Here is a 22,029-nt window from a genome sequence, read left to right on the forward strand (position 1 = left end):
GGGGGTGTCTTGCTAATTGCCTATAATTTCCACCTGTTGTCTATTCGCATTTGCACAACAGCATGTGAAATGTATTGTCAATCAGTGTTGCTTCCTGAGTGGACAGTTTGATTTCACAGAAGTGTGATTGACTTGGAGTTACATTGTGTTGTTTAAGTGTTCCCTTTATTTTTTTGAGCAGTGTATTTATAAATACAAATAAAAGAAAGTGGAACATTTATTTTATTTTATTATTTCAATGTATTTTGGAGTGCTGCATCAGATGACCTTGCCTCCACAATCACCCGACATCAACCCAATTGATATGGTTTGGAATGAGTTGGACCACAGAGTGAAGGAAAAGAAGTCAACAAGTGCTCAGCATATGTGGGAACTCCTTCACGACTGTTGGAAAAGCATTCCTCATGAAGCTGGTTGAGAGAATGCCAAGAGTGTGCAAAGCTGTCATCAAGGCAAAGGTGGCTACTTTGAAGAATCTTAAATATAAAATAGATTTTGATTTGTTTAACACTGTTTTGGTTACTACATGATTCCATATGTGTTATTTCATAGTTCTGATGTCTTCACTATTATTCTACGGTGTAGAAAATATTTACAAAATAAAGAAAAACTCTTCAATGAGTAGGTGTGTTCAAACTTTTGACTGATACTGTACATTTTTGCCAACACATGGCTAACATTTGTTCAACCAGGTAAACAGCCTCTTTCAGCAATAATAGTTTTGGAATTACATTTCTAGCTAATAGACTATGAGTTTACACTTCCTCTTCCAATTATAATGTGGGGAGGTCAGAATCATGAATAACTATCTACCAAATCTATTATTTTTTTAAATGTTGATTACTTCTCTCCATTATAATACACCTGATGATAGGACAATACATGTTTGTTTTTTAAGTAGACTAACTTCACTGTGAGATAAATCCTAACCTTTTCAAAAAGTGTGGCTATCTATGATTCCCTGCCACCAACTGGATTGTTCTAGATGGTAAGTGGAGTTTTCCTTTAAACCTCGTCATACTCAGATACTATCAGAATTGTGTAAAACCAGTCAGGTAGAAGCATCAAAGAGTGCTTGTTCACCTTCATGTGTGTATAGTTATTTGGTTATGATTACCTGCTGAAACATAAATTCACATCTCTGTTACATACAGTATATTTTCTTGAAGGTAGGGGTCCTGCTGCCTGCTGACCGCCCAGGTTGCACCTTGTTCTTCAGAGGCATCATGCATTTGCCCAGGCACCCTCCTCCCTCCTGCCTCCTGCCTCCCTTCCCCATCTCGATGTGTACTGAGCTGGGACAATCACAGTCAGATTGCTACGAGTAGTGTCTGGAACACCCACTAGGGGCTGCACTAGTAGAGGAACAGCACAGAGAGATCAATACAGCACAACAAGAGAGAGAGCGAGAGAGAGCGAGAGAGAGCGAGAGAGAGCGAGAGAGAGCGAGAGAGAGCGAGAGAGAGCGAGAGAGAGCGAGAGAGAGCGAGAGAGAGCGAGAGGCAGAGAGCGAGTCAGAGAGCGAGAGGCAGAGAGCGAGTCAGAGAGGGGGAGAGAGAGAGCAAGAGCGAGAAGCACACATTGCTTCCCCACTGCAGCTGTGAGAGCCAGGGAGAGAGGAGAGCTCTCATCTGATCAGCAGTAGTAACAATACAGGGCTACATACATACTTGGCTGAAAGATCAATACAGTCGGCAAAAGATGCTAGGAGAGTGAGAGAGAAGCCTCTTGGAGATCAGTGTACAGCGAGAGAAAGGGACCGGCACCAGAGGGAAGAGAGAGATAAACCGAGGGAAATTGGGTAAGTTAGACTGCATGTTTAAAAAAAATGAAATTGATGTCAGGTATAGCTTTGTTCCTGGTGGGGGTTTGGTTGACGGGGGCAAGGTAACAAATATATCAATCAAAACATTATCCTGCTGAGCAGAGGGGCCACAACAATATCCAGCTAATGACTCCTCAGCAGGGACCAAACAGCAGACAACATCAGGAAACTAAACCCCTCTAATGTTGTTAGAAACAGTTTCATCAAGCGCTAGAGCAATTTCATGTTACAACAATTGATACTGATACAATTTCACAGGAAAATTAGTACTCCAAAAGTAACGCAAAAGTACTGCAGACTTTAATGGCAAGCACATTCCATATCACAAAAAAATCTGTAAACTTTTACATTTTTATTTACACCTAATATATGGTTCCATATCTAGTTACCCTGTATTTTACTGGAAAAATTGAATAAAAACCAAAAAATAATCATCTTTATCATTACTTAACCTTTTTTAACAATAAATGACATGTTCAATTGATCACATAATGTAGCATGCATTGTATAGATGTATAGCTTTATTCCGTGTGCCGAGTATACAATATGAAACAAACCCGTAACTGACTTGTTTTAGAGGAACACTGAGCACAATATCAGTGTCCCTCATTTTTTGAGGCTTGTGAATGGATCACTTAGCAAGAAAATCTGGGGTTGTCATTAACGTCAACAACAAGAAATATCAAAGGAACTTACTGTTTCACCTGCTGTGTACGTGTGAAAAGTTGTAGCGTGTCATATAAAAAAGCTCTGTTCTTTTAAATTCTGTTTTAACTGCAGACCCCTTAACCACCAGGTCACCGAGTCTTGATCACATTGTTGTCTGAAACTAAACCACTACTATCACTGTATTTTAGTTGTATTTCCCCAAATCAAATCTAAGCCAAGTATTATTACTGTTGACTAAGAAAATGACTGTGTATACAGCCAATCATTTGTTTAATGCTGTGTCAGATAAGGATGATATAGTGTGGTTTATATCTCCAGAAATAATATGTTTATCTCATGGTATTATTTTTTGGGAAACATTTAGCTATATATCTGCTGTTCCTCTAGACAGCATCACCCAATGAAGGTTATTGTCATATATCTCATGTGTCTAATTGGTCAAAGTCAGCTGAGCATAGTGTCCATGGACCAGAGAGTCGGAGGTTTGCTGTTAGATATTAAAATCTGGTGAGGGGGTGTCCTAGGGCATACCCTTTTGGATGATTTACAGTGTGTACAGAAATCTCACACCATTGCAAAATAACTCTGTTGGTCCTTTCTGTGTTGTGACTGTGAGATATCATTTGGTTAATTTTAGACATCACCTTTGTGTTGTGTCTGATGTGGATGTATGCTGAAAGAGTCTGGAGGTATAGAGTAGTATTCTTCTGTTCTGAGATATCGTTTGGTTAATTTTAGGCACCACCTTCATGCTGTGTGCGATGTGGATATAGGCTGACTGGGAGTCTGGAGGTAGAAAGGAATCAGTCTTAGGATTCATCATACCTCCCAGCCTCTCAATTCCTTTCTCCCCTGTGACCCTGTGTCATTAGCATGAGCCATGCTTTCAAAGGTTCCCTAAGTCTGAAAATGTAGATAACATTCTCTCTATTTCATCTACTAAGTAGATCCATCCATCCATAAAGTGTGACTTCGGTTAGAAGCTAGCTTGCTAACCATACAGTGATCAATGAATGTGTGTAAAATGGCTGAAAATCACAAGGCATAATATGTCTGTGCTATATGTTAAGAGAATTGATAGAAAAATATTGTAACCTATTCCCTGTGGACTTTTGTTCATTAATGACGCTTAGAAATAGACTCATCCATTAGGTTAGGTTAAAAATATTGACATCATTAAGTGGTGCTCTTTCTCTTTTTTGCCTCAGCTTGTTTCATTACTCTAGAGCTCAGGACCGTTTCTTTTTGTTCTCTATGTGAATAATTAATATTTACCAGTGTGCCAATGGGTAGCCAAACAACAAGATGATGTTAGTCTATGTGGTCATTAATCATTTACATAATATTTAAATCCTGGGGATTTAGTTCCCTGTTGCGCCCAGCGGTGATTTTGTTAGAGAAGTTTCCCCATTACTCCTCATTATTCTGCATTCAAATGGAGGTATTTCATTCATTTGCATCATCAATCAAATAATGTATTCAGACAAACAGAGCTGCCAAATCACTGTTCAGGTGTACATAATACCAATAGCCAGATCCACCTAAATCTGTACCGTTGTGTTTCTCTCGGGCCACTGTAATAAAGAAACTGACAGTGTGATGAACCGCTTCTTGCAAAATAATTGCAACTGAGGACTTCTGAACAGTCTCTGGTTTCCTCAATCATGCTATCCCATTTCAAGCTTATTTTAGGACAATATTATTACACTTACATTCAGAGGTCATTAGCTAATGACAGTGGATGCATGCAATGCACAATGATGATACAGTATAGAGATGGTGCTATGTGGTTGCTCTGGATTATTCTACCAGTCTTCCACACATCCCTTTGGGGTCACCATGGTCCGTTCTGTCATATTCTCAATCTGTTTGATGAATGCTCTGTAGACCCTGCACTGATTTGTCTGCACCACACACAGAAAAAGCCACACAAACATTTCCATTTCCCAAAATCAGAGTATAGAAAACAGAAAAAAATGAAACACATAAACTCATGCTCATGCAAATCTTCCTACCTACGCAACCCTCTGTTTCCCTGGCGAGAGATAGAGTAAGAGCCCATTTGAAATGTACAATGTTACTTATTATCATGCACCCGTGGTAGCATGGCTTTTTTCTCATCACCAGTGGGGGAGTTAAAGTGCATTGGCTTGCAGTGGTGCCAGGCTTCTATTCTGGCCTGTGTAGAAAAGCTCTGGAGACAATCCTCTGGCACAACAAAGCACTAGTGTTGAACTTAGACCATGCCTGTCTTCATTAATGTTTATGATGAATATATTAATTATGCAGATCTTATTACACTGTTTCTGTTTGGCTGCCCAAGGCAGGCTGCATACAGTAGTAGCGTTCTCTGTGTGTCCTCTATTCGAAAGTCTGCATGCTCATTGAGCACCGAAATGATACCAGACTCAGATAAATGTTAAGTGACAGTGGGCGAGCAACAAGTCAGCAGTTTGGTGGTCAGGAGTCTTATCCGGCAAGATAGATTCCGACTACCTACAGTTTGCTTTGAATTGCAGTGCTGGGCAGAGAAAATCAGCAATCGATGGAGGGCAAAAAAATCCCAGTTATATACTGCTCAGTGACAAAGAACGTTTGTCTTATCAGCTCTGTTTGATCATGCCTGAGCTAACTGGGTGATTGATTGTGCCATAAACCTGAAGGAAATGGGGAGAAAAAAAAGCATAAATCAAATATGATTTCCAATAGCTGGACAGCAGCTTTGGATTAGCTTTAATTCTCCTCGGATTCACAACAGTATATTACTGCTTGTGTAGACAGAAAACCCAGAGAACACTTAAACTGAACCGCAATAAAAAGTTAGGAAGGATGAGGATGAATGAAGACCATCCATCTTTCAGCTAATAATCATTTGAAACATAGGCCCTCTTTAATTATTTTTGCTATTTCGTTAGGACACTTCTAAGACCAGATTACTAAAAGTATAGTATGTGGACTTATTCTCTTTATATTTGTTAAGGTGTTTTGTTTTATTTGATCTTCATAACAGTCATGGGATTTGTTCATCATCAGTTTGGTATAATTTCTGCTTCTCTGATCCAGGTGTAGCAGCATACTATAGGGTGCTTCAAATAAATCATTTTGTAAGGAAGATACAGTGCAGTATCTCTTTAACAAGCATTTGCCTTACGGGTCTCTGGGGTTATTTTTATCCACATTTTCTCCTCCCAACGTTAGGGAACGAAGAGGGCCATGCTAATGACTTCTTATTAGTGGGATGAGAGCACTGGCGTTACGCAGTTTCTCTGGTCAGAGTTCGCCCTCCCCACCTTCCCTAAAATCAAAATGAATTGAATGCGTCAGCCAGCCAGCCAGCCACTCACAAAGTATAGACTTCCGATCGCTGTCCAAATTGCGACATGACCATGCATCTGCCAATCGAATCGATGATGGACTTTCTGTGGTGCCAGGGCATGTAGCCTATAGCTTTGCTTTAGCTAATAGATCAACATTTATTGGTAGGCATATTTGGTTGTGATTTTCTCATGTTAAGCCTAACATTTCACAAAGCTATACTGTGCATTCAAAAAGTATTCAGACCTCTTAACTTTAAAAAATAAAATACAAATCTAAATGTCCTTGAGTGGCCCAGCCAGAGACCGGACATGAACCCGATCGAACATCTCTGGAGAGACCTGAAAATAGCTGTGCAGCAGCGCTCCCCATCCAACCGGACAGAGCTTGAGAGGTGCTGCAGAGAAGAATGGGAGAAACTCCCCAAATACAGGTGTGCCAATCTTGTAGCGTCATACCCAAGAAGACTCGAGGCAGTAATGGCTGCGAAAGGTGCTTCAACAAAGTACTAATGGTCTGAATACTTACAGTTCAAGTCGGAAGTTGACATACCCTTAGGTTGGAGTCATTAAAACTCATTTTTCAACCACTCCACAAATGACTTGTTAACAAACTATAGTTTTGGCAAGTCAGTTAGGACATCCACTTTGTGCATGACACAATACATTTTTCAACAATTGTTTACAGACAGATTATTTCACTTATAATTCACTGTATCACAATTCCAGTGGGTCAGAAGTTTACATACACGATGTTGACTGTGCCTTTAAACAGCTTGGAAAATTCCAGAAAATAATGTCATGGCTTTAGAAGCTTCTGTTAGGCTAATTGACATCATTTGAGTCAATTGGAGGTGTACCTGGGAATGTATTTCAAGGCCTACCTTCAAAATCAGTGCCTCTTTGCTTGACATCATTGGAAAATCAAAAGAAATAAGCCAAGACCTCAGAAAAAAAATTGTAGACCTCCACAAGTCTGGTTCATCCTTGGGAGCAATTTCCAAATGCCTGAAGGTACCACGTTCATCTGTACAAACAATAGTAGGCAAGTATAAACATACTTTTGCAGAGAGATCATTTTCTAAATAAATCTCATAAAGAACTACCTAAGAAGTATTAGGCTCTCGTTCTGATATGCACTTTTAAACACCTGAGTAAGGTAAACTTATTGCACTGGTGGTGTCTTAGTCTTTACCACAGCATTTGTTCACCGATATCCCCCTACTTTCAATGATTTCATTTTCAAGGCCTGAAGCACTTCGACCAGTCACATTCTTGAAGCCCAAGAAACAGGTACTTAGCTTCCTAGTAGATTTGGAAATTAAAAAGAGTTATGAATTACCTTTTGGAGGGTTACTGTCAAAATGATTTATTAAATGAAGAAAAAATATACCGATGTCAGACAAGCGCATAGGCCCCAAGAGCTTATGTGCGTCCGGTACAATTTCTTTCCACAGCATCCATGCATCCATTATGCTGTTCTATTCTGTGTATAGCTTCTGCCAAGGGTTTCCAATTCTTTCACTTCTCTGAATCAAACCCGTCTTTAAAAACTTGTTAGGGACAGCCTCCTTTTTTTCAATTTTATCCTAAAATGACAAACCCAAATCTAACTGCCTGTAGCTCAGGCCCTGAAGCAAGGATATGCATATTCTTGGTACCATTTGAAAGGAAACACTTTGAAGTTTGTGGAAATGTGAATTGAATGTATGAGAATATAACACAATAGATCTGGTAGGAGAAAATACAAAGAAAAAAAACTTTTTTTTCCCTACCACCATCTTTGAAATGCAACAGAAAGGTCCCACAACTAGCCATCACTCTGTTTGCAAACTACATGACATTTAGTGTGAAGTCACCCAGGTACATTTGGGCAAATCGTGAAGGAGACATTTACATTTACATTACATTTTTCTGCAAGAATATCGTCAAATCTGTATACTTGCACTTTGATTTAGCTTTTCCAGTATTAGTAGCCATATTATAAGTTGAACATTTGAAAAACACCCAGTTTTCATAACTTCGTAACTCTCCATATTAATATAATTTTTGTCCAAAAGGAAAAGGCTTGCTGTCGGACAAGGTTAGCAGCTACATTTTGCAACAGATCCGGTTTTCCGATACTCCCATAAAGCCCTGCTCATTGGCTATCTAGCTAGCTTTGTTTGACCCTGATTGGTGCTTATTTGACAAAGTTACAGTCAATCAAGTGAAGACCGCCCGCGTCATCGGCGTGCCATGAAGGCGTCGCTCTCTGTCCAAATTTTGTGTCCTATAGGATTTACTACACCACTAATAATGTAGTGAAGTCTGGTTACATTCTAGGATCTCTGAGGAATAAATACAAATGTGATTTGACTGGTTGAAACAACATTTAGGGCTAGATTTTCACAGATTCCTTTCTTTGCAAATTGAACGAGTGGAAATACAAAATCGATCGTGCATGCTATATGGACCTTTTTAGGATATGAACAATTATTTTATCTTACAAAACGACACTTCATGTTATCTCTGGGACCCTTTGGATGATAAATCAGAGCAAGATTTCAGAATCTAAGTACACATTTCACCTTCAGAGGTGAATTTATCAAACCTATCGCGGTGAAAAAAGTGTTTTGTTGTTGTCGCAGTAGTAGCTACTGTAAATTGGACAGTGCAGTTAAATTAACACGAATTTAAGCTTTCAGCCGATATAAGACACTTATATGTACCAACATTTGCTGTTTCTCTAAAATCTGCGATTGTGACACACGGCGCTGCATGATTTACAACTGTCCCGTTGACGGGACGTCTATCCCTATTAACCCTTTCACACGTACGATCACACGAGGTGTGATCGTTCTACAGTGGTCCCTGAAGCGTACAATCACACCCCGTGTGATTAGAACACTCATTTAGAACGCTCATTTAGAACGGCCAGTTTCGAATGACGCAACAATCAGCATTTGAGCTGGCTACACTTTTTTCAGAAACTATTTACACAAACAGTCCTTACAAAGTTATGTCCAGAATGTAAGCTGTTTATTTTGGATGCAATGTTCAGATATTCACAGAAGTATCTATAGCATAACACAATCATCCTAACCGGAAAAATGTAGGCTACATTTGTCCTAGCGCTAACTGAGGAAAGATTGACGCAACACAAGCGGTCATATTTTCTAACTCTCGGCGGACATAAACTACACTATGAATTAGCTAATAGCAATTACTATGTATAATTAATCACATCACGGGTGAGCTCACCATTGATCGAAATAATTAGGTAAAACACTTTCTAGAAATTGAAAGTAATCCGTCGATTAGTTTCAGCGCGCAGCCATGCATTTTTTCCTCACAGAAACCAAAGATAATAAGAGAAGACAAGATTAGTTTGGTCTGTTTACAGTATGCATGTTGAAGGGGTGTGTCATCTACTGTCGTTCACATCCCACCATTCATTTGCAGAAGTCCTCAAAAAATTAGTGAACTCTTACTCACCTCATTTTGTTATAACATCTTTGGTCAAACGGATGATTACGTGAAACCCAGAATGCATTGTATGTCAACAAACATGGCTCCATACACATAGCTGGAATTAGCTTAGCTCATCATAATCAGTACAACCTTCAAAACATTATTTTACACACATACTATGTGCCCATTACAATTTATGCAAAAATCGGAATGCATGATTTATCACGGGTAATTGAAAAACGTCAATAAAATACTAAATATATCAATAATACCACACAAAACATTTTCTGATAGTGATTTATTGATACAAATGGCACGTGCAGGCAGTCAATCACGGTAACCTCTCACTCCCACTCTGAGCCATTCAGTGTTGTTGTTTATGTAACAATCACATCCTGGAATGGAGAGAACGTTCGAACATCACGTGCATAAAAAAACTCACGCTGAGGCGACCGTTAGAGATATTTGGAACTCACACGTGAAAGGGTTAAATGCCAAGTGTGAGGAGCAACAGAAAAAGGATGTTTGCTGTAGACCTTTGGTCAATGCAGCAACTATGGGGAGGAGGCAAGCTTAAAGTTCATGCTTGGAGTCCCACAGCATGCGATGAAGTATTTTCTTAGATGTAAGCGACACCTTAGCCGAAGGGTAAATATGTTTGGGGTGTTTAGTATCTTTCTCTTCATATCTGTATTGCAGTTTCAGATGCTGCTTCCTAATAGTGTGTAGATAAAACGCCTTCATTATGTATTCACACCCCTTAACTTTTTCCACATTTTGTTTTGCTACAACCTGAATGTAAAATTGATTAAATTTAGATTTTTTTGTCGTGTCGCTGCCCTACACACAGCACCCTATAATATCAAAGTGGAATTATGTTTTTCAAAGTTTTTACAAATTAATACAAAATGAAAGCTGAAAATGTTTTGAGTCAATAAGTATTCAACCCCTTTGTTATGGCAAGCCTAAATACGTTCAGGAGTAAACATTTGCTTAACAAGTCAAATAATAAGTTGCAATAATAGTGTTGACTACCTCATGAAATGACTACCTCATCTCTGTACCCCACACATACAAGTGAAGTTACAAGTGAACTTATTAATTACTCTTTGGATGGTGTATCAATACACCCAGTCACTACAAAGATACAGGCGTCCTTCCTAACTCAGTTGCCGGAGAGGAACAAAACCACTCAGGGATTTCCACCAGACATCAGGAGACTAATTTATCTTTCAGCAGGACAATAACCTAAAACACAAGACCAAATCTACACTGGTTGCTTGCTTACTAAGAAGACAATGGCTGAGTGGCAGAGTTTTGACTTTAATCTACTTCAAAATCTATGGCAAGACCTGAAAATGGTTGTCTAGAAATGACAACCAATTTGACAAAGATTGACACATTATTTTAAGAATAATAGGCAAATGTTGCACAATCCAGGTGTGGAAAGCTCTTAGAGACTTACCCAGAAAGACTCACAGCTGTAATCGCTGCCAAAGGTGCTTCTGCAAAGTATTGACTCAGGGGTGTGAATACTTACAGTACCAGTCAAAAGGTTGGACACACCTACTCATTCAAGGTTTTTCTTTATTTCTGCTATGGTAGAATAATAGTGATGACATCAAAACTATGAAATAACACACATGGAATCATGTAGAGTGTTGAGGGGGGAATATTTAATCTTAAAACGAACTGTTATTGGCAGAAAGGTCTGGAACTCTTTGTTATTGGTATATATTATCTTATACCGCCTGGTGATGTCACCATCAAGCCACAACTCCACCCATCCAGAAGGTCCTGTGTATATTGTATTTTCAACCAGCAACTCTCAGGAAATTACATTTGGTCCACATTTCTTCACAGTTTTACAGTTTTTGTTTTATCAGCTTTTCTACAATATAATACAAAACATTGGAAAAACAGAATTTTGATCACACTGGGCCTTAAAGACATTTTGAGTCAGTCCAATGGCCTTTCTTATTTGTGCCAAATATGATCTAAATAGTTTCTGTAAGCTAACCTTTTGTCACACCCTGATCTGTTTCACCTGTCTTTGTGATTATCTCCACCCCCCTCCAGGTGTCACCCATCTTCCCCATTATCCCCTGTGTATTTATACCTGTGTTCTCTGTTTGTCTGTTGCCAGTTCGTTTTGTTTTGTCAAACCTACCAGCGTTTTCCCCTCCACTCCTGTCTCTCGATTTTTCCTGTTTCCTAGTTTTCCCGGTGTTGACCATTCTGCCTGCCCTGACCCTGAGCCTGCCTGCCATCCTGTACCTTTGCCCCACCTGTCTGGATTACTGGCCTTTGCTTGCCCTGACCCTGAGCCTGCCTGCCGTCCTGTACCTTTGCCGCACCTATCTGGATTACTGACCTCTGCCTGCCCTTGACCTGTCTTTTGCCTGCCCCTGTTCGATTTAATAAACTGTTGTTACTTCGACGTTGTCTGCATATGGGTCTTACCTGAAACGTGTTACCTTTATTTAACCAGGTTAGTCTCTTGAGAGACCTGGACCAAGACAGCAGCATCAACACATTAGTTTCAGACTAATATAAAAAGCAGCACGGTTGTACACGACACAGGTTCGGAAAAACAAACATTGAAGTGCAATATGTCAAATCACAGGGCCATTACAGTATCAAATATGAAATAGTATCAACACAGCATCAAATAGTATCAAATATTATCAAATACTTCAACATGCTTTCTTACATAAGGCAACACCGACTAGTGACAGGGTGACAACCAGAAACAACAACATGCCTCAACAACCTGTTCTTCTATTTGTTGTTTGAACTCCTCTAGGGACACCAGGTCCTGTGGCTTTAGGTTGACTTGGAGGGAATTCCAACACCAGGGGGCTGAGTAATGAAAATACTTTTTACATGCTCTGTTCTAATGTTCGGGACTGTTAGCATAGTCAGATTTGTGTTTCCAGTCAACAATGATTCAATAATTCAGTGGGTCCTAAGCCATATAATTGTACATATTTGAGCCAATCATTATAACAATTACTTGAGTAGATGCTAAGATGCATTTTGTTTTATCTCATAATGCCATTCGGGCTGCTGTAATATTAAAGTTTGGTAACACTTTACTTGACACCCAGTGTCATAAAACGTTATGAAACTGTCATAACCATGTCATAATATGTCATATGTCATATGGTTGGTATGTTTGGTGTTCCTAATATTTGGTATACTCAGTGTATATAAAACATTGGAAAAGTACATTTTTGACTGCACTAGGCCTTTAAGAAAAGGTTAAGGTCACAGTGATTCAACATGTTCAGTAGGTCCCATATACCCTTATAGTTAAGTGGGTTATGAGAGAATATAGGGCTGAGGGAACAGATGGTTGAGGAAACATAGGGCTGAGGGATCATAGAGTTGATGGAACATTGGGCTGAAGGATCATAGAGTTGAGGGAACATGGGCAGAGGGATCATAGAGTTGAGGGAACATAGGGCAGAGGGAACATAGGGCTGAGGGAAAATAGGGCTGAAGGAACATGGGGGAACATGGGGTTGAGGGAACATATGGCTGAGGGAAAATAGGGCTGAAGGAACATGGGGGAACATGGGGCTGAGGGAACATAGGGCTGAGGGATCAGAGGGTGGACCCCATTTAAATCTACATGAGCTTTAATCCTAAATAATGTGGAAACAAATCAGGATTGCACTGCCACTGCCACTCTCAAGTTAATTGACATGTGATTAAGGACTAAAACAATTGTTTGTTCCAGTGAAGATTCCATATGTCTGCAATTAGAGAGAATGGTATCATTAACCTAATAATGATCTTATTGCTCACAAATAGAGGCCTCATTCCCATTCTGAGTGCATGTACGTCACACACACACACACACACACACACACACACACACACACACACACACACACACACACACACACACACACACACACACACACACACACACACACACACACACACAGAACTATTGTAACTGCTGTTCCATTTATCACACTAGCCACAGTACAAAAGCATGCAGGACACTTAAATATGCTTGCATAATTTGAGTTGTCTCAATTATTAGTCCCATAAAAGCTAAAGGTCTCAAGTTTCAAAGTTTATTCACCACGTGCACAGGATACAGCAGGTGTAAACATCTTAATCACAAAAGTATCTTAACAAATCAGATGTAGAAGAATAAATAATTCGCTAAATACACCAGAGTACAGTCTTTGTTGTCTGCAGTATTCTGTTTCAAACTTATTTTGTGGCTGTTATCCACCCTTTCAAACAGCCTCTGAGTGCGGAATGCTTACATTAGTGATTCCTGTCATTGGGCTTTCATTGTCAGTGTCAAAGCCTTATTGCCAAAGGACCGAGTGAACCAATGTCCGTGTTGTTTACTGTGCCTGCATCAGAACTGACAATGAAAGCCAATGGGGAATAGAGTTTTCATTCTCCCCTGTCCAGTGTTCATGTTTTTATTATGTCCACAGCTATCTTTCTACTGTGTCTTCTGTGTTGTTTCTACCGTTTCTCCTGTATCTACAGTAGGCGACTGGACCAATTAAAAGGTGTTGTATTAATTATTTTGGGTTTCAGCATTATCAGAATGGCTTAAAATGACTTCCTGATGGCTTCTGGGCAGTGGTATTAATGACAGCTGTGGCACTGATTTAAATTCACCCAGTAATTAAACAAACATCATTGATTTCCCAATTACACTTTTCTCTTGGCTCCCTCACTCGCATTACCCTGCCTTCATGCCTGCCTGGCTCGCTGGCTTCCCAGCCCCCCTGCAGTTGTAGGCCAATCAGATAATTGTAATTTGTGAAATGAGCAACAGTCAATTCCAGTTAGACAGTGGTCAGACACATTGATATTCCGTGCGCTGTTGAAAACCTTTCCTTCCTCTTGGTAATTGACAGACGGGTCGAAACGGGCATTTTTGCTTGAAACCGAGTTTGGATTATCATAATGTCTGTGTGTCAAAGAGGAATACAACTGTTTTGAACAAAGAATACAACTCTGTTGAGCGCTTTATCAAGAGAATCTTACTATGTGTAACGGCTTCGGTAGTCGGGTAGGAGGAATGAGGAATGAGGCGCAGGAAGCAGCGAACACAGGGAGTGGTGTTTTTAATAACACAGGATAAACAAAAGTTTCCAAACATAGGGAATAAAATACAAAATAGACGACCAGGTAAAGCCGACGAACAACACGTCGTCACTGGACACAAATTAATCCCGCACAAACAACAGACGGGCCAGCTAAACTAAATACCCCCTCTAATAGCTAATTGGCCACAGGTGCCCAAAACCAAAAAAAGGGAAAACCAAAAAGGGATCGGTAGTAGCTAATAGGCCGGTGACGACGACCGCCGAGCGCCACCCGAGCAGGAGGGGGCGCCACCGTCGGTGGGAATCGTGACAGTACCCCCCTCCTGACGCGCGGCTCCCGCAGCGCGCCAACACCGGCCTCGAGGGCGACCCGGAGGGCGAGGCGCAGGGCGATCCGGACGGAGGTGGTGGAAATCCCTCAACATAGATGGGTCCAGGACGTCCTCCGCCGGCACCCAGCACCTCTCCTCCTGGCCGTACCCCTCCCAGTCCACGAGGTACTGCAGGCCCCTCGCCCGGCGTCTTGAGTCCAGAATGGCCCGAATGCTGTACGCCGGGGACCCCCGATGTCCAGAGGGGGCGGAGGGACCTCCGGCACCTCATTTTCCTGAAGGGGACCAGCTACCACCGGCCTGAGGAGAGACACATGAAACGAGGGGTTAATGCGGTAATAGGAAGGGAGTTGCAACCGATAACACACCTCGTTTATCCTCCTCAGGACTTTGAAGGGCCGCACACACTGCGGCCCCAGCTTCCGGCAGGGCACGCGGAGGGGCAGGTTCCGGGTCGAGAGCCAGACCCTGTCTCCCTGTGCGAACACGGGCGCCTCACTGCGGTGGCGGTCACCACTCCTCTTCTGCCGCGCACTGGCCTCCTTTAGTGAGTCCTGGACGGCTCTCCAGGTCTCCTTGGAGTGCTGGACCCAGTCCTCCCCCGCAGGAGCCTCGGTCTGGCTCCGGTGCCATGGTGCCAGGACCGGCTGGTAACCTAACACACACTGAAAGGGTGATATGTTAGTAGAGGAGTGGCGAAGTGAGTTCTGGGCTAATTCAGCCCAGGGAATATACCTCGCCCACTCCCCTGGCCGGTCCTGGCAATACGACCTCAGGAACCTGCCCACCTCCTGGTTCACCCTCTCCGCCTGCCCATTGCTCTCGGGGTGATAACCGGAGGTCAAACTGACCGAGACCCCCAGCCGCTCCATAAACGCTCTCCAGACCCTGGATGTGAACTGGGAACCTCGATCAGAGACAATGTCCTCCGGCACCCCGTAGTGCCGGAAGACGTGGGTAAATAGGGCCTCCGCAGTCTGCAGGGCCGTAGGGAGACCCGGCAATGGGAGGAGACGGCAGGACTTAGAGAACCGATCCACAACCACCAGAATCGCCGTGTTCCCCTGAGAGGGGGGAAGATCTGTCAAGAAGTCAATGGACAGGTGCGACCATGGTCGTTGTGGAACGGGGAGGGGCTGTAACTTCCCTCTCGGTAGATGCCTAGGAGCCTTACTCTGGGCACATACCGAACAGGAAGAGACATAGGACCTCACGTCCTTAGCCAAGGTGGGCCACCAGTACTTCCCCCTTAGACTCCGCACTGTCCTCGCCTCACCGGGATGACCCGCAGTAGGTAGCGTGTGCGCCCACCGAATCAAACGATCACGAACACCGAGCGGCACATACATGCGCCCCACGGGCACCTGCGCAGGCGCAGGTTCCAACACCAATGCCCGCTCGATGTCCGCGTCCCCCTCCCATACCACTGGTGCCACCAGCCTAGATGCTGGAATGATGGGAGTTGGATCGATGGGCCGGTCCTCCATGTCATAGAGACGGGACAGCGCGTCGGCTTTAGTATTCAGGGAACCCGGTCTATAGGAGATGGTAAACCTAAACCGGGCGAAGAACATGGCCCACCTCGCCTGACGTGGATTCAGTCTCCTCGCTGCCCGGATGTACTCCAGGTTTCGGTGGTCGGTCCAGATGAGAAAGGGGTGCTTAGCCCCCTCAAGCCAGTGCCGCCACACCCTCAGGGCTTTGACCATCGCTAGCAACTCCCTGTCCCCCACATCGTAGTTACGCTCCGCCAAACTGAGCTTCTTCGAAAAGAAAGCGCAGGGGCGGAGTTTCGATGGCGTACCCGAGCGCTGTGATAGCACGGCACCCACCCCAGCCTCGGATGCGTCCACCTCCACTATGAACGCTAAAGACGGGTCCGGGTGCGCCAACATGGGTGCGTCGGTGAACAGCGTCTTCAACTTCTTGAAGGCTCCGTCCGCCTCTGTCGACCATCGCAAACGCACCGGCCCCCCCTTCAGCAGTGAGGTAATGGGAGCCGCTACCTGGCCAAAACCCCGGATAAACCTCCGGTAGTAATTGGCAAAGCCTAAGAACCGCTGCACCTCCTTCACCGTGGTTGGAGTCGGCCAATTAAGCACGGCCTTAACGCGGTCACACTCCATCACCACCCCCGTGGTGGAAATGCGATAACCCAGAAAGGAGATAACCCCGTTTGGAAAACTCACACTTCTCAACCTTAACGTATAGGTCATGCTCCAGCAGTCTACCAAGCACCTTGCGTACCAGGGACACATGCACGGAGCGGGTGGCGGAATATATCAGAATGTCATCGATATAGAGTATCACGCCCTGCCCGTGCAGGTCCCTGAGAATTTCGTCAACAAAGGATTGAAAGACGGCTGGAGCATTTTTCAACCCATACGGCATGACGAGGTACTCATAATGGCCCGATGTGGTACTAAAGGCGGTTTTCCACTCGTCTCCCTTCTTGATACGCACCAGGTTATACGCGCTCCTGAGATCCAGTTTTGTGAAGAACTGTGCTCCGTGAAATGATTCCACCGCCGTAGCGATGAGAGGTAGTGGGTAACTAAACCCCACCGTGATAGCGTTTAGACCTCGGTAATCAATGCACGGACGCAGACCTCCCTCCTTTTTCTTCACAAAAAAGAAACTCGCCAAATTGGCGTATTCAGGGGGAATACGCACGGTGGACACCTGGTCTGTGTCCCGACAGGCCAGCTCCCTGCAGACGTCCGCCCGGAGACTGCAGCGGTAGTGGTCTATGAGGGCCCTGTCGTTCCACCCCGCCCCAGCAGCCAAGGTCCTGAACTCCAGCGCGAAGTCCTGAGCACTCCTCGTCTCCTGCCTGAGGTGAACTCTGGATAGTGGTCCCTCACCGAGTCTGGGCTGTTCCAGACCGCATTAGCCCATTCCAGAGCCCGGCCCGTCAGGCAGGAAACGAGGGCACTCACGCTCTCCTCTCCTGTGGGAGCAGGTCTGACGGTGGCCAGGTACAGCTCAAGCTGGAGCAAAAACCCCTGGCACCCAGCCGCCGCACCATCGTACTCCCTTTTGAGCGCCAAACGAAGCGCGCCAGAGCCAGACGTAGTGGGAGGCGAAGGTGGCTGTATCAGAGGAGGTGGAGGTGGAGAGAGGATTCCACTTCTCTCCCATCGGTCCATCCTCTCCATCATCTGGTCCATCGCCGATCCGATGCGGTGTAGGACCGTAGTGTGGTGAAGCACACGTTCCTCCATCGAGGGAAGAGGAGTGCCCGCTGCTCCCGCTGATTCCATGCCTTTTTCAGTGGTGCGGGATTCTGTAACGGCTTCGGTAGTCGGGTAGGAGGAATGAGGCGCAGGAAGCAGCGAACACAGGGAGTGGTGTTTTTAATAACACAGGATAAACAAAAGTTCCCAACCATAGGGAATAAAATACAAAATAGACGACCAGGTAAAGCCGACGAACAACACGTCGTCACTGGACACAAATTAATCCCGCACAAACAACAGACTAAACTAAATACCCCCTCTAATAGCTAATTGGCCACAGGTGCCCAAAAAAAAAAAGGGAAAACCAAAAAGGGATCGGTAGTAGCTAATAGGCCGGTGACGACGACCGCCGAGCGCCACCCGAGCAGGAGGGGGCGCCACCGTCGGTGGGAATCGTGACACTATGTGGCAAAAAATGTATCTGAATCTATATTTGAACTACTCAGTTCTATTTTTCAACATGAGAATAAGTAGATGGGGTTAGGGCTTCACGATATGGGCAAAACATTTTACTGAGATTTTTCCCAAAAATATTGCAATTACAATTTTTCGCACTATATAGATGAAAACAATTGGGGGAACTGTTGGAATCATAGAAATAGAATTATTTATTTTAAGCAAAGAGGAAAGCAGCATTGTTCTTGTTTGAAACAATTTATTGACTGTATTTCACCTAACAGAACAGCATGCAAGCTTATAGTGATTTTTAACAATGAGGAGGCGGAACTGTGCTGCTTGAGTGACAGGGGGCGGGGCTTGGTGTGTGCGTGAAGCAGCCATAAAAGGTGAAAAATTATCAAAACGGATGTTACACGTGGCTGAGATACATTTCAAAATATTGAATGTGATATGGATTTCTTGCGATATGACTACCGCACATGTCAATACTGCAATTTCGATGTGAATTTGATGAATTTTGCAGACATAGATGAGGTTTTCTTGTGTTGGTGGTCTTTTAGCAGTTAAGAGGATAAATGAGGTTTGCTTGTGTTGGTGGTCTTTCAGCTGTTAGTTCTCCCCATCTGTGCAGGCAGATGGAGGACAGCTCCCATACAGCTATATCTGCTGCCAAGTCTTCTCTATCCTGCTCTGTAGTTAAAAGGAAAGGAAGACTAGGCTATTTCTCAGCATCATAGCTTCACCAGTATCCGTGTTTTGTTTTGTGGTGATTGTTCCGCTGAGGTTAGTGGAAAAAAATCTGTGTTATCATGTTAAGAGCCCAATCCTGGACTTGAAAGTTATACCCCCGTGGGGGAAGTTGTAGAGCTAGGGAGAGGGTGTCGGAGTCTAGGGTTGGATTCTCTTTCTTTTTGTTGGAGCCTCCCAGTTGCCTCATTGACGCTCAAAGAAGCTTGTGACAAGGAATGCTTGGTGTTGTCATGCCAATCAGTTGTGGCCTTTTAATATATAGTTCATGTCGGAAGTTAGGTTGGAGTCATTAAAACTCGTTTTTCAACGACTCCACAAATTTCTTGTTAACAAACTATAGTTTTGGTAGGTCAGTTAGGACATCTACCGTAAAGCCGCAACTTTTTTCCCACGCTTTGAACCTCGCGGCTTAAACAATGACGCGGCTAATATATGGATTTTTCCAGCTTTCAATTTTTTTTTCAAAAAAAAAAAACACATTCTGTGACGTGCTCAGTTTTTTGGCGCCATGAAGCTTTCATTAGACCAATGAAATTGCCGAACGGGTTAAGGTCAAACAGTGACGAGAGCTACAATGAAAACGATCCAATATCGGATTAAGCAATTCTGAGGCTATTCGACTCCGACACCGAAGGAGATGACTTCAGTGGTTTCAGTGCACAGGAGGAGGAAGATAGTGACCAATGACTTTCTTGGTAGGCTACTGTTTACTGCTATTTTTTTATTTTTTGTTACAAGCCGTGTTTCGTTAAAGCCTATTTATTTTTGTTACAAGCCGTGTTTCGTTAAAGCCTATTTAATTTTGTTACAAGCCGTGCTTTGTTAAAGCCTGTGTAAAGTTCATTTGTTTCAATGTACCGGTAGGCACCTGCGGCTTATAGACATGTGCGGCTTATTTATGTTCAAAATAATATATATTTTTTAATTCAGGGGGTGCGGCTTATATTCAGGTGCGCGCAATAGTCCGGAAATTACGGTACTTTGTGCATGACACAATACATTTTTCCAACAATTGTTTACAGACAGAATATTTCACTTATAATTCACTGTATCACAATTTCAGTGGATCAGAAGTTAACATACACTAAGTTGACTGTGCCTTTAAACAGCTTGGAAAATGCCAGATAATGATGTCATGATTTTAGAAGCTTTTGATAGGCTAATTGACATCATTTGAGTCAATTGGAGGTGTACCTGTGGATGTATTTCAAGGCCTACCTTCAAACTCAGTGCCTCTTTGCTTGACATCATGGGAAAATCAAAAGAAATCAGCCAAGATCTCAGAAGAAGAATTGTAGATCTCCATAAGTCTGGTTCATCCTTGGGAGCAATTTCCAAACACTTGAAGGTACCATGTTCATCTGTACTAACAATAGTACGCAAGTATAAACACCATGGGATCACTCAGCCGTCATACCGCTCAGGAAGGAGACGCATTCTGTCTCCTAGAGATGAACATACTTTTTTGCAAAAAGTGCAAATCAATCCCAGAACCACAGCAAAGGACCTTGTGAAGATGCTGGAGGAAACAGGTACAAAAGTACCTATATCCACAGTAAAACGAGTCCTACCTTGACATAACCTGAAAGGCCGCTCAGCAAGGAAGAAGCCACTGCTCCAAAACCGCAAAAAAAAAAAAGCCAGACTACGGTTTGCAACTGCACATGGGGACAAAGATCATGCTTTTTGGAGAAATGTCCTCTAGTGTGATGAAACAAAAATAGAAAGGTTTGGCCATAATGACCATCGCTATGTTTGGAGGAAAAAAGGGGAGGCTTGCAAGCCAAAGAACACCATCCCAACCGGGAAGCACGGGGGTGGCAGCATCATGTTGTGGGGGTGCTTTGCTGCAGGAGGGACTGGTGCACTTCACAAAATAGATGGAATCATGAGGGTGGAAAATGATGTGGATATATTGAAGCAACATCTCATGACATCAGTCAGGAAGATAAAGCTTGGTCACAAATGGGTCTGAACAAATACCCCAAGCATACTTCCAAAGTTGTGGAAAAATGGCTTAAGGTCAACAAAATCAAGGTATTGGAATGGCCATCACAAAGCCCTGACCTCAATCCTATCAAAAATTTGTGGGCAGAACTGAAAAAGTGTGCGCAAGCAAGGAGGCCTACAAACCTAACTCAGTTACACCAGCTCTGTCAGGAGGAATGGGCCAAAATTCACCCAATTTATTGTGGGAAGCTTGTGGAAGGCTACCCGAAACGTCTGACCCAAGTTAAATTATTTTCAAGGCAATGCTACCAAATACAAATTGATTGTATGTAAACTTCTGACCCAGTCGGAATGTGACAAAAGAAATAAAAGCTGAAATAAATAATTCTATCTACTCTTATTCTGACATTTCACATGCTTAAAATAAAGTGGTGATCCTAACTGACCTAAGACAGGGAATTTTTACTAGGATTAAATGTCTGGAATTGTGAAACTGAGTTTAAATGTATTTGGCTAAGGTGTATGTAAACTTCCAACTTCAATTGTATCTAGATACATATGTTTGAGTGTTTGAGTGTATATGGTGGGCATTTTGGATTCCTAACATAGTTGAAGTACACAAAAATAGTATTGAGTACAGGTACACACACGTAAAAAAAAATTATTGTTAAAACATGTACATGTACAGGTGTTTAAACAACCATTTGACGTGCACTCATCATAGAGGAGAGCTTCTGTGGCTGAAGCTTTCACATTGAGATTAAACAAATGTTGGTTGGTATAATATTTTAATAGATGTTATTTGTGGAGGGATGCCAACAATTGCTTAAAAACTTGAGAAATGTTACCTCAGGTATTTTTGTTCTCTTGGTGACCACAGGAGCAAAAATAGTCGGCTTTATTGCTTGAACACATTTCATGTTCCATGATATTCAATACCTCTTGCTGAAAGCAGCAGGTACTTGAATAAAACCTGCAATGGTAATCACTGAAGCATTTTAGATA

General features: G+C 42.9%; 1 protein-coding gene across 3 annotated transcripts in view; it reads left to right on the forward strand.

The window, feature by feature from the left end:
* Positions 1–1,451: 1,451 nt before the first annotated feature.
* The window catches only part of LOC106599404 (tenascin-R), a 172,303-nt gene continuing 151,725 nt past the window's right edge, over positions 1,452–22,029 (forward strand). The window contains exon 1 of one of the 3 annotated variants that reach the window (XM_014190614.3): positions 1,452–1,801. The gene's annotated coding sequence lies outside the window, so the exon portion shown is untranslated. The remainder of the gene's footprint in view (positions 1,802–22,029) is intronic. The other 2 variants (XM_014190611.3, XM_014190618.3) reach the window with 2 other exon arrangements.

Source organism: Salmo salar, chromosome 03 (assembly GCF_965601325.2).
Source record: "Salmo salar chromosome 03, fSalSal1, whole genome shotgun sequence".
Taxonomy (NCBI): domain Eukaryota; kingdom Metazoa; phylum Chordata; class Actinopteri; order Salmoniformes; family Salmonidae; genus Salmo; species Salmo salar.